Here is a 13,498-nt window from a genome sequence, read left to right on the forward strand (position 1 = left end):
CATCGTTGATGAATAATATATAACTCTAAAACAAAGATGTAGAAGTATTAACGAAAACTTAGGTTAAGAGCATTTGAATTTAATAAGATAGTCCGTTTGTTTGGAATCACGTAATTATTGATTTCGGTTTGTTCTCCGTGGGCTGTGTCTCTATTAAGACGTTAGTGTGGAAAGGTCAAAAACGTATACACGTCAACACTTTCGGTCTCCACATCGGTACGACGATTGGCGATCGAGGAAATGCTAAATAGGATGATGAAGAAGGAAAAGAAGATAATGACGATGACGATGATGAGGATGATGATGAGGATGATGATGCTTAATGATGATGATAATGGTGATAAATGATGATGATGAAGACGATGATTGTTGTGATGATGAAGATGATGATGAAGATGGTTGTGGTGGTGATGGCGGCAGGGATGGTGCTGATGGTGATATATCTGCAGAGACGATGACTATGATAATGATGATGATGATGATGCTTAATGATGATGATAATGGTGATAAATGATGATGATGAAGACGATGATTGTTGTGATGATGATGATGATGAAGATGGTTGTGGTGGTGATGGCGGCAGGGATGGTGCTGATGGTGATATATCTGCAGAGACGATGACTATGATAATGATGATGATGATGATGATGCTTAATGATGATGATAATGGTGATAAATGATGATGATGAAGACGATGATTGTTGTGATGATGAAGATGATGATGAAGATGGTTGTGGTGGTGATGGCGGCAGGGATGGTGCTGATGGTGATATATCTGCAGAGACGATGACTATGATAATGATGATGATGATGATGATGATGAATGATAATGGTGATAAATGATGATGATGAAGACGATGATTGTTGTGATGATGAAGATGATGATGAAGATGGTTGTGGTGGTGATGGCGGCAGGGAAGGGATGGTGCTGATGGTGATATATCTGCAGAGACGATGACTATGATAATGATGATGATGATGATGATGCTTAATGATGATGATAATGGTGATAAATGATGATGATGAAGACGATGATTGTTGTGATGATGAAGATGATGATGAAGATGGTTGTGGTGGTGATGGCGGCAGGGATGGTGCTGATGGTGATATATCTGCAGAGACGATGACTATGATAATGATGATGATGATGATGATGCTTAATGATGATGATAATGGTGATAAATGATGATGATGAAGACGATGATTGTTGTGATGATGAAGATGATGATGAAGATGGTTGTGGTGGTGATGGCGGCAGGGATGGTGCTGATGGTGATATATCTGCAGAGACGATGACTATGATAATGATGATGATGATGATGATGCTTAATGATGATGATGATAATGGTGATAAATGATGATGATGAAGACGATGATTGTTGTGATGATGAAGATGATGATGAAGATGGTTGTGGTGGTGATGGCGGCAGGGATGGTGCTGATGGTGATATATCTGCAGAGACGATGACTATGATAATGATTGATGATGATGATTGATGGGTTTTATCCCTACTTATTTGTAATGGTTTTTTTAAAACTATTAGATAATGATTTTCAAAGTAAAAAATAACAAGTCTGTACATCCCATGTATTTCTACATTAAGGGCCTCGTCTATCGATAACCTCCACGATTAAACTCCTCTCTATGTCGCCCGTTACGATATCACAGACGAGATCTATATACATACATACAATCCTTATATAGGTCTAGAGAGATTTGTCGTAGAAACTGCACAATTTTGGAACGTGGTGACAGACTGATAGCGAAAGTTTCCACAAACAAATGGAAATGTCTCGACTTATGTCCTTTGAGTTACCAGCTGGCTGTGTGTGACCCTGTATGACGTTATTGTGTTGATGGACCGTTAAGACTACTGTGTGACCCTGTATGACGTTATTGTGTTGATGGACCGTTAAGACTACTGTGTGACCCTGTATGACGTTATTGTGTTGATGGACCGTTAAGACTACTGTGTGACCCTGTATGACGTTATTGTGTGTTGATGGACCGTTAAGACTACTGTGTGACCCTGTATGACTTATTGTGTTGATGGACCGTTAAGACTACTGTGTGACCCTGTATGACTGTTATTGTTGTGTTGATGGACCGTTAAGACTACTGTGTGACCCTGTATGACGTTATATTGTGTTGATGGACCGTTAAGACTACTGTGTGACCCTGTATGACGTGTGTTGTGTTGATGGACCGTTAAGACTACTGTGTGACCCTGTATGACTGTGTGTTGTGTTGATGGACCGTTAAGACTACTGTGTGACTCTGTATGACTGTGTTTGTGTTGATGGACCGTTAAGACTACTGTGTGACCCTGTATGACGTTATTGTGTTGATGGACCGTTAAGACTACTGTGTGACCCTGTATGACGTTATTGTGTTGATGGACCGTTAAGACTACTGTGTGACCCTGTATGACGTTATTGTGTTGATGGACCGTTAAGACTACTGTGTGACCCTGTATGATGTTGTTGTGTTGATGGACCGTTAAGACTACTGTGTGACCCTGTATGACGTTATTGTGTTGATGGACCGTTAAGACTACTGTGTGACTCTGTATGACTGTGTTGTGTTGATGGACCGTTAAGACTACTGTGTGACCCTGTATGACGTTATTGTGTTGATGGACCGTTAAGACTACTGTGTGACCCTGTATGACGTTATTGTGTTGATGGACCGTTAAGACTACTGTGTGACCCTGTATGACTGTGTTGTGTTGATGGACCGTTAAGACTAAGACTACTGTGTGACCCTGTATGACGTTATTGTGTTGATGGACCGTTAAGACTACTGTGTGACCCTGTATGACGTTATTGTGTTGATGGACCGTTAAGACTACTGTGTGACCCTGTATGACGTTATTGTGTTGATGGACCGTTAAGACTACTGTGTGACCCTGTATGACTGTGTTGTGTTGATGGACCGTTAAGACTACTGTGTGACCCTGTATGACGTTATTGTGTTGATGGACCGTTAAGACTACTGTGTGACCCTGTATGACGTTATTGTGTTGATGGACCGTTAAGACTACTGTGTGACCCTGTATGACGTTATTGTGTTGATGGACCGTTAAGACTACTGTGTGACCCTGTATGACTGTATTGTGTTGATGGACCGTTAAGACTACTGTGTGACCCTGTATGACGTTATTGTGTTGATGGACCGTTAAGACTACTGTGTGACCCTGTATGACGTTATTGTGTTGATGGACCGTTAAGACTACTGTGTGACCCTGTATGACGTTATTGTGTTGATGGACCGTTAAGACTACTGTGTGACCCTGTATGACGTTATTGTGTTGATGGACCGTTAAGACTACTGTGTGACCCTGTATGACGTTATTTTGTTGATGGACCGTTAAGACTACTGTGTGACCCTGTATGACTGTGTTGTGTTGATGGACCGTTAAGACTACTGTGTGACCCTGTATGACGTTATTGTGTTGATGGACCGTTAAGACTACTGTGTGACCCTGTATGACTGTGTTGTGTTGATGGACCGTTAAGACTACTGTGTGACCCTGTATGACGTTATTGTGTTGATGGACCGTTAAGACTACTGTGTGACCCTGTATGACGTTATTGTGTTGATGGACCGTTAAGACTACTGTGTGACCTGTATGACGTTATTGTGTTGATGGACCGTTAAGACTACTGTGTGACTCTGTATGACGTTATTGTGTTGATGGACCGTTAAGACTACTGTGTGACCCTGTATGACGTTATTGTGTTGATGGACCGTTAAGACTACTGTGTGACCCTGTATGACGTTATGTGTTGATGGACCGTTAAGACTACTGTGTGACCTGTATGACTGTATTGTGTTGATGGACCGTTAAGACTACTGTGTGACCCTGTATGACGTTGTTGTGTTGATGGACCGTTAAGACTACTGTGTGACCTGTATACTGTTGATGACGTTAAGACTACTGTGTGACTGTATGACTTTTGTGTGATGGACCGTTAAGACTACTGTGTGACCCTGTATGACGTTATTGTGTTGATGGACCGTTAAGACTACTGTGTGACCCTGTATGACGTTATTGTGTTGATGGACCGTTAAGACTACTGTGTGACTCTGTATGACGTTATTGTGTTGATGGACCGTTAAGACTACTGTGTGACCCTGTATGACGTTATTGTGTTGATGGACCGTTAAGACTACTGTGTGACCCTGTATGACGTTATTGTGTTGATGGACCGTTAAGACTACTGTGTGACCCTGTATGACGTTATTGTGTTGATGGACCGTTAAGACTACTGTGTGACCCTGTATGACGTTATTGTGTTGATGGACCGTTAAGACTACTGTGTGACCCTGTATGACTGTGTTGTGTTGATGGACCGTTAAGACTACTGTGTGACCCTGTATGACGTTATTGTGTTGATGGACCGTTAAGACTACTGTGTGACCCTGTATGACGTTATTGTGTTGATGGACCGTTAAGACTACTGTGTGACCCTGTATGACTGTGTTGTGTTGATGGACCGTTAAGACTACTGTGTGACCCTGTATGACGTTATTGTGTTGATGGACCGTTAAGACTACTGTGTGACCCTGTATGACGTTATTGTGTTGATGGACCGTTAAGACTACTGTGTGACCCTGTATGACGTTATTGTGTTGATGGACCGTTAAGACTACTGTGTGACCCTGTATGACGTTATTGTGTTGATGGACCGTTAAGACTACTGTGTGACCCTGTATGACGTTATTGTGTTGATGGACCGTTAAGACTACTGTGTGACCCTGTATGACGTTATTGTGTTGATGGACCGTTAAGACTACTGTGTGACCCTGTATGACGTTATTGTGTTGATGGACCGTTAAGACTACTGTGTGACCCTGTATGACGTTATTGTGTTGATGGACCGTTAAGACTACTGTGTGACCCTGTATGACTGTGTTGTGTTGATGGACCGTTAAGACTACTGTGTGACCCTGTATGACTGTGTTGTGTTGATGGACCGTTAAGACTACTGTGTGACCCTGTATGACGTTATTGTGTTGATGGACCGTTAAGACTACTGTGTGACTCTGTATGACGTTATTGTGTTGATGGACCGTTAAGACTACTGTGTGACCCTGTATGACGTTATTGTGTTGATGGACCGTTAAGACTACTGTGTGACCCTGTATGACGTTATTGTGTTGATGGACCGTTAAGACTACTGTGTGACCCTGTATGACTGTGTTGTGTTGATGGACCGTTAAGACTACTGTGTGACCCTGTATGACGTTATTGTGTTGATGGACCGTTAAGACTACTGTGTGACCCTGTATGACTGTGTTGTGTTGATGGACCGTTAAGACTACTGTGTGACCCTGTATGACGTTATTGTGTTGATGGACCGTTAAGACTACTGTGTGACCCTGTATGACTGTGTTGTGTTGATGGACCGTTAAGACTACTGTGTGACCCTGTATGACTGTGTTGTGTTGATGGACCGTTAAGACTACTGTGTGACCCTGTATGACGTTATTGTGTTGATGGACCGTTAAGACTACTGTGTGACCCTGTATGACGTTATTGTGTTGATGGACCGTTAAGACTACTGTGTGACCCTGTATGACGTTATTGTGTTGATGGACCGTTAAGACTACTGTGTGACCCTGTATGACGTTATAGTATTGATGGACCGTTAAGACTACTGTGTGACCCTGTATGACGTTATTGTGTTGATGGACCGTTAAGACTACTGTGTGACCCTGTATGACGTTATTGTGTTGATGGACCGTTAAGACTACTGTGTGACCCTGTATGACGTTATTGTGTTGATGGACCGTTAAGACTACTGTGTGACCCTGTATGACGTTATGTGTGTTGATGGACCGTTAAGACTACTGTGTGACCCTGTATGACGTTATAGTGTTGATGGACCGTTAAGACTACTGTGTGACCCTGTATGACGTTATAGTATTGATGGACCGTTAAGACTACTGTGTGACTCTGTATGACGTTATTGTGTTGATGGACCGTTAAGACTACTGTGTGACTCTGTATGACTGCGTTGTGTTGATGGACCGTTAAGACTACTGTGTGACTCTGTATGACTGTGTTGTGTTGATGGACCGTTAAGACTACTGTGTGACCCTGTATGACGTTATTGTGTTGATGGACCGTTAAGACTACTGTGTGACCCTGTATGACTGTGTTGTGTTGATGGACCGTTAAGACTACTGTGTGACCCTGTATGACGTTATTGTGTTGATGGACCGTTAAGACTACTGTGTGACCCTGCATGACTGTGTTGTGTTGACCCTGTATGACATTATTGTGTTGATGGACCGTTAAGACAACTGTGTGACTCTGTATGACGTTATTGTGTTGATGGACCGTTAAGACTACTGTGTGACTCTGTATGACGTTATTGTGTTGATGGACCGTTAAGACTACTGTGTGACCCTGTATGACGTTATTGTGTTGATGGACCGTTAAGACTACTGTGTGACCCTGTATGACGTTATTGTGTTGATGGACCGTTAAGACTACTGTGTGACCCTGTATGACGTTGTTGTGTTGATGGACCGTTAAGACTACTGTGTGACCCTGTATACGTGTGTTGTGTTGATGGACCGTTAAGACTACTGTGTGACCCTGTATGACGTTGTTTGTGTTGATGGACCGTTAAGACTACTGTGTGACCCTGTATGACGTTATTGTGTTGATGGACCGTTAAGACTACTGTGTGACCCTGTATGACGTTATTGTGTTGATGGACCGTTAAGACTACTGTGTGACCCTGTATGACGTTATTGTGTTGATGGACCGTTAAGACTACTGTGTGACCCTGTATGACGTTGTTGTGTTGATGGACCGTTAAGACTACTGTGTGACCTGTATGACGTTATTGTGTTGATGGACCGTTAAGACTACTGTGTGACCCTGTATGACGTTATTGTGTTGATGGACCGTTAAGACTACTGTGTGACCCTGTATGACTGTGTTGTGTTGATGGACCGTTAAGACTACTGTGTGACCCTGTATGACGTTATTGTGTTGATGGACCGTTAAGACTACTGTGTGACCCTGTATGACTGTGTTGTGTTGATGGACCGTTAAGACTACTGTGTGACCCTGTATGACGTTATTGTGTTGATGGACCGTTAAGACTACTGTGTGACTCTGTATGACTGTGTTGTGTTGACGGACCGTTAAGACTACTGTGTGACCCTGTATGACGTTATTGTGTTGATGGACCGTTAAGACTACTGTGTGACCCTGTATGACGTTTGTGTTACCGTTAAGACTGTGTATGTGATGACGTTAAGTGTGTGATTTGACGTTATGTTGATGGACCGTTAAGACTACTGTGTGACCCTGTATGACGTTATTGTGTTGATGGACCGTTAAGACTACTGTGTGACCCTGCATGACTGTGTTGTGTTGACCCTGTATGACATTATCGTGTTGATGGACCGTTAAGACAACTGTGTGACTCTGTATGACGTTATTGTGTTGATGGACCGTTAAGACTACTGTGTGACTCTGTATGACGTTATAGTATTGATGGACCGTTAAGACTACTGTGTGACCCTGTATGACGTTATTGTGTTGATGGACCGTTAAGACTACTGTGTGACCCTGTATGACGTTATAGTGTTGATGGACCGTTAAGACTACTGTGTGACTCTGTATGACGTTATTGTGTTGATGGACCGTTAAGACTACTGTGTGACCCTGTATGACGTTATTGTGTTGATGGACCGTTAAGACTACTGTGTGACCCTGTATGACGTTATTGTGTTGATGGACCGTTAAGACTACTGTGTGACCCTGTATGACGTTATTGTGTTGATGGACCGTTAAGACTACTGTGTGACCCTGTATGACGTGTGTTGTGTTGATGGACCGTTAAGACTACTGTGTGACCCTGTATGACGTTATTGTGTTGATGGACCGTTAAGACTACTGTGTGACCCTGTATGACGTTATTGTGTTGATGGACCGTTAAGACTACTGTGTGACCCTGTATGACGTTATTGTGTTGATGGACCGTTAAGACTACTGTGTGACCCTGTATGACTGTGTTGTGTTGATGGACCGTTAAGACTACTGTGTGACCCTGTATGACGTTATTGTGTTGATGGACCGTTAAGACTACTGTGTGACCCTGTATGACTGTGTTGTGTTGATGGACCGTTAAGACTACTGTGTGACCCTGTATGACGTTATTGTGTTGATGGACCGTTAAGACTACTGTGTGACCCTGTATGACTGTGTTGTGTTGATGGACCGTTAAGACTACTGTGTGACCCTGTATGACGTTATTGTGTTGATGGACCGTTAAGACTACTGTGTGACCCTGTATGACTGTGTTGTGTTGATGGACCGTTAAGACTACTGTGTGACCCTGCATGACTGTGTTGTGTTGACCCTGTATGACATTATTGTGTTGATGGACCGTTAAGACAACTGTGTGACTCTGTATGACGTTATTGTGTTGATGGACCGTTAAGACTACTGTGTGACCCTGTATGACGTTATTGTGTTGATGGACCGTTAAGACTACTGTGTGACCCTGTATGACTGTGTTGTGTTGATGGACCGTTAAGACTACTGTGTGACCCTGTATGACTGTGTTGTGTTGATGGACCGTTAAGACTACTGTGTGACCCTGTATGACGTTATTGTGTTGATGGACCGTTAAGACTACTGTGTGACCCTGTATGACGTTATTGTGTTGATGGACCGTTAAGACTACTGTGTGACCCTGTATGACGTTATTGTGTTGATGGACCGTTAAGACTACTGTGTGACCCTGTATGACTGTGTTGTGTTGATGGACCGTTAAGACTACTGTGTGACCCTGTATGACGTTATTGTGTTGATGGACCGTTAAGACTACTGTGTGACCCTGTATGACGTTATTGTGTTGATGGACCGTTAAGACTACTGTGTGACCCTGTATGACGTTATTGTGTTGATGGACCGTTAAGACTACTGTGTGACCCTGTATGACGTTATTGTGTTGATGGACCGTTAAGACTACTGTGTGACCCTGTATGACGTTATTGTGTTGATGGACCGTTAAGACTACTGTGTGACCCTGTATGACGTTATTGTGTTGATGGACCGTTAAGACTACTGTGTGACCCTGTATGACGTTATTGTGTTGATGGACCGTTAAGACTACTGTATTGTGTTGATGGACCTGTACTGTGTGACCTGTATGACGTTATTGTGTTGATGGACCGTTAAGACTACTGTGTGACCCTGTATGACGTTATTGTGTTGTGATGGACCGTTAAGACTACTGTGTGACCCTGTTGACGTTGTTGATGACGTTAAGATACTGTGTGACCTGATGACGGACCGTTAAGACTAGATACTGTGTGACCTGTATGACGTTATTGTGTTGATGGACCGTTAAGACTACTGTGTGACCCTGTATGACGTTATTGTGTTGATGGACCGTTAAGACTACTGTGTGACCCTGTATGACGTTATTGTGTTGATGGACCGTTAAGACTACTGTGTGACCCTGTATGACTGTGTTGTGTTGATGGACCGTTAAGACTACTGTGTGACCCTGTATGACGTTATCGTGTTGATGGACCGTTAAGACAACTGTGTGACCCTGTATGACGTTATTGTGTTGATGGACCGTTAAGACTTATGTGTGACCCTGTATGACGTCATTGTGTTGATGGACCGTTAAGACTACTGTGTGACCCTGTATGACGTTGTTGTGTTGATGGACCGTTAAGACTACTGTGTGACCCTGTATGACGTTATTGTGTTGATGGACAGTTAAGACTACTGTGTGACCCTGTATGACGTTATTGTGTTGATGGACCGTTAAGACTACTGTGTGACCCTGTATGACGTTTGTGTTGATGGACCGTTAAGACTACTGTGTGACCCTGTATGACGTTTGTTGTGTTGATGGACCGTTAAGACTACTGTGTGACCCTGTATGACGTTATGTGTTGATGGACCGTTAAGACTACTGTGTGACCCTGTATGACGTTATTGTGTTGATGGACCGTTAAGACTACTGTGTGACCCTGTATGACGTTATTGTGTTGATGGACCGTTAAGACTACTGTGTGACCCTGTATGACGTTATTGTGTTGATGGACCGTTAAGACTACTGTGTGACCCTGTATGACGTTATTGTGTTGATGGACCGTTAAGACTACTGTGTGACCCTGTATGACGTTATTGTGTTGATGGACCGTTAAGACTACTGTGTGACCCTGTATGACGTTATTGTGTTGATGGACCGTTAAGACTACTGTGTGACCCTGTATGACGTTATTGTGTTGATGGACCGTTAAGACTACTGTGTGACCCTGTATGACGTTATTGTGTTGATGGACCGTTAAGACTACTGTGTGACCCTGTATGACTGTGTTGTGTTGATGGACCGTTAAGACTACTGTGTGACTCTGTATGACGTTATTGTGTTGATGGACCGTTAAGACTACTGTGTGACCCTGTATGACGTTATTGTGTTGATGGACCGTTAAGACTACTGTGTGACCCTGTATGACGTTATTGTGTTGATGGACCGTTAAGACTACTGTGTGACCCTGTATGACTGTGTTGTGTTGATGGACCGTTAAGACTACTGTGTGACCCTGTATGACGTTATTGTGTTGATGGACCGTTAAGACTACTGTGTGACCCTGTATGACTGTGTTGTGTTGACCCTGTATGACTACTGTGTGACCCTGTATGACTGTGTTGTGTTGATGGACCGTTAAGACTACTGTGTGACCCTGTATGACGTTATTGTGTTGATGGACCGTTAAGACTACTGTGTGACCCTGTATGACGTTATTGTGTTGATGGACCGTTAAGACTACTGTGTGACCCTGTATGACTGTTGTTGTGTTGATGGACCGTTAAGACTACTGTGTGACTCTGTATGACTGCGTTGTGTTGATGGACCGTTAAGACTACTGTGTGACCCTGTATGACGTTATTGTGTTGATGGACCGTTAAGACTACTGTGTGACCCTGTATGACGTTATTGTGTTGATGGACCGTTAAGACTACTGTGTGACCCTGTATGACTGTGTTGTGTTGATGGACCGTTAAGACTACTGTGTGACCCTGTATGACGTTATTGTGTTGATGGACCGTTAAGACTACTGTGTGACCCTGTATGACGTTGTTGTGTTGATGGACCGTTAAGACTACTGTGTGACCCTGTATGACGTTATTGTGTTGATGGACCGTTAAGACTACTGTGTGACCCTGTATGACGTTATTGTGTTGATGGACCGTTAAGACTACTGTGTGACCCTGTATGACGTTATAGTATTGATGGACTATTACGACTACTGTGTGACCCTGTATGACTGTGTTGTGATGATGGACCGTTAAGACTACTGTGTGACTCTGTATGACGATATTGTGTTGATGGACCGTTAAAACTACATGTGTGCGTTGTTTTGTCTTTAAATTAAAATGAATATAAAACAAGAAAATCTCCATCGTCTGACCTTGATGAGGTAACTTTACAGAACTACATGTGTGCGTTACATTCTAAAGCTTCGCCATTGATTTCTGCTTTGATAATACAGGAGGTCCGTCTGACAATCTCACCTGCCGATAAATCTGCCAAGAATTGATCTGCCATGAATAATGGACAAACAGCAGTCAAATGTTACACAACAAGACATGTTATAACACCCGTGTATAGCACAGTCTGTAGGTACAGAAAGTACCCAAGGGGAGATAATCGGGATATAGCACCCCCACTTATCAATTCGTATTGATCATGAATTATAGCCACGTGCTGGCTATCCACCAGAGTATATTTTACATACCTTCCCGTGTTATAAAAAGGATATTGCCTCTATTTTCGTTAGCATTGCTTAATTGTCTTTATCCGCAAATCACGGTCTGAGTTAAATTCAGCAAAAATAATAACTCCTATAAGATTATGTAGGGTCAGATGAATTCCTGCTACACGATGAAATTGTCTGAATTGTCTTAGGAAACTTGGATACGGCTACATGATCAGATGCATTTTATACTATGATATTAGTTCAGGTCACCTGAAAGTCACCCGAAATTGATCTGAATTCACATGGAGATTTTTTTCTGGTTTCTGAAATTGACTTGAAGTTAGCTTCAGGTGGGATTTACCTAAATTTCAGGTCATTTTCAGGTGAATTCTATATTAATCAAATGGACCTAAAGATGTTTTGGTTATGTACAAGTACTATTCGTATTTGTACAAATTTATATTGCAAAGTGGGTGCTTTGTGTCATATTTGTTCTTTCGATTGATTTATATATATATATATATCTTTTTTTTTCACCTGACAAAATCTGGGCTTTTTTGTGATTATTATAGCACTAAGCATCAGTCAATGTGTCATTAATTGTTAAACATTAATACATTTTTACATGATGGTGCAGTGAAATATACATGTCCTGGCTAGTTGTCCTGTTGTGTTGTGTTAGTGTAAGGTCAATATATAGGAACTGTTTATACCCTCGTAGATTTGTATTTCCGGGTAAAAGAAAAATACCATAACTGTGCTTACCTTTTATCGGTGTGTGGTGTATCATCATAACTGTGCTTACCTTTATCGGTGTGTGGCGTTTCATCTGATGGTTACCTTTTATCGGTGTGTGGTGTATCATCATAACTGTGCTTACCTTTATCGGTGTGTGGCGTTTCATCTGATGGTAAAGGTAGCTTCTTCTAAACTCAGGTCAATTTCGGTGAAATATTCACTAGTATATTATACATATAGAATACTGTATTTGATTTCCGTATGTGTACATGTTTAATTCCAAGTGTTGGTTTAATTTAGTATCATTATAAATAGCACACGTTAAGTTTACACACAGGCCGGACTAAAGCTTAAGTACGGAACAATGGTCATATTACTGGTAGACTTATAGGTTATCAGAAGTCTTGTTAGCTTTATTAAAACATTCTGATACAAATTTGGATTAAGTCTTAGAATCAGAGAAAAAAACTGTCAATTTATATTTTACATCAGACTGACTAACTATTCAATCGAATGGGAAAGTTTCAAAATGGAAAGTTAAGTTGACTTGTATTGTATTTAATAGAGGCCAGGACCTCCTGGCAATAAGGTAGAATTTTCCGAGTGATGTAGAACTTTTACAGCCATTTTGGTAATGTTAAGGTTAATTTATACACACATAAATACATGTATGTACTTTTATACTTATTAGGGGATTATTGTTTAAATGGCATATTTTCCGTCGACATCAGAAAAATCATATGGTTACCAAAAGTCAAATAAACTATTTTGGTGGGAGTTTTTATCTCCGGGTATTTGGGCTTTCCTCTATCTCCTAAACCTAGGACGTCCTAATTGACATTAGAATCGAATAGATGTCAATCAAACCAATATCAATGTACAGTAATAGCTAGTGGTACTTGTATTCTATTAAATTTTCTACCAGCTCGGTATTATTCCGTCTATACAATAGACAGACCAACAGATCAGTTGTCTTTTTTGTCCTAGTCCTGCTATAAGTCG

The 13,498-nt window shown here is 41.8% G+C and overlaps 1 protein-coding gene across 1 annotated transcript in view; it reads right to left on the reverse strand.

The window, feature by feature from the left end:
* Positions 1 to 12,759, reverse strand: part of LOC138310704 (uncharacterized) — a 73,796-nt gene extending 61,037 nt beyond the window's left edge. Inside the window, exon 1 of the mRNA XM_069252037.1 lies at positions 12,639 to 12,759. The gene's annotated coding sequence lies outside the window, so the exon portion shown is untranslated. The remainder of the gene's footprint in view (positions 1 to 12,638) is intronic.
* Positions 12,760 to 13,498: the final 739 nt, after the last annotated feature.

This window comes from Argopecten irradians, chromosome 16 (genome assembly GCF_041381155.1).
Source record: "Argopecten irradians isolate NY chromosome 16, Ai_NY, whole genome shotgun sequence".
Taxonomy (NCBI): domain Eukaryota; kingdom Metazoa; phylum Mollusca; class Bivalvia; order Pectinida; family Pectinidae; genus Argopecten; species Argopecten irradians.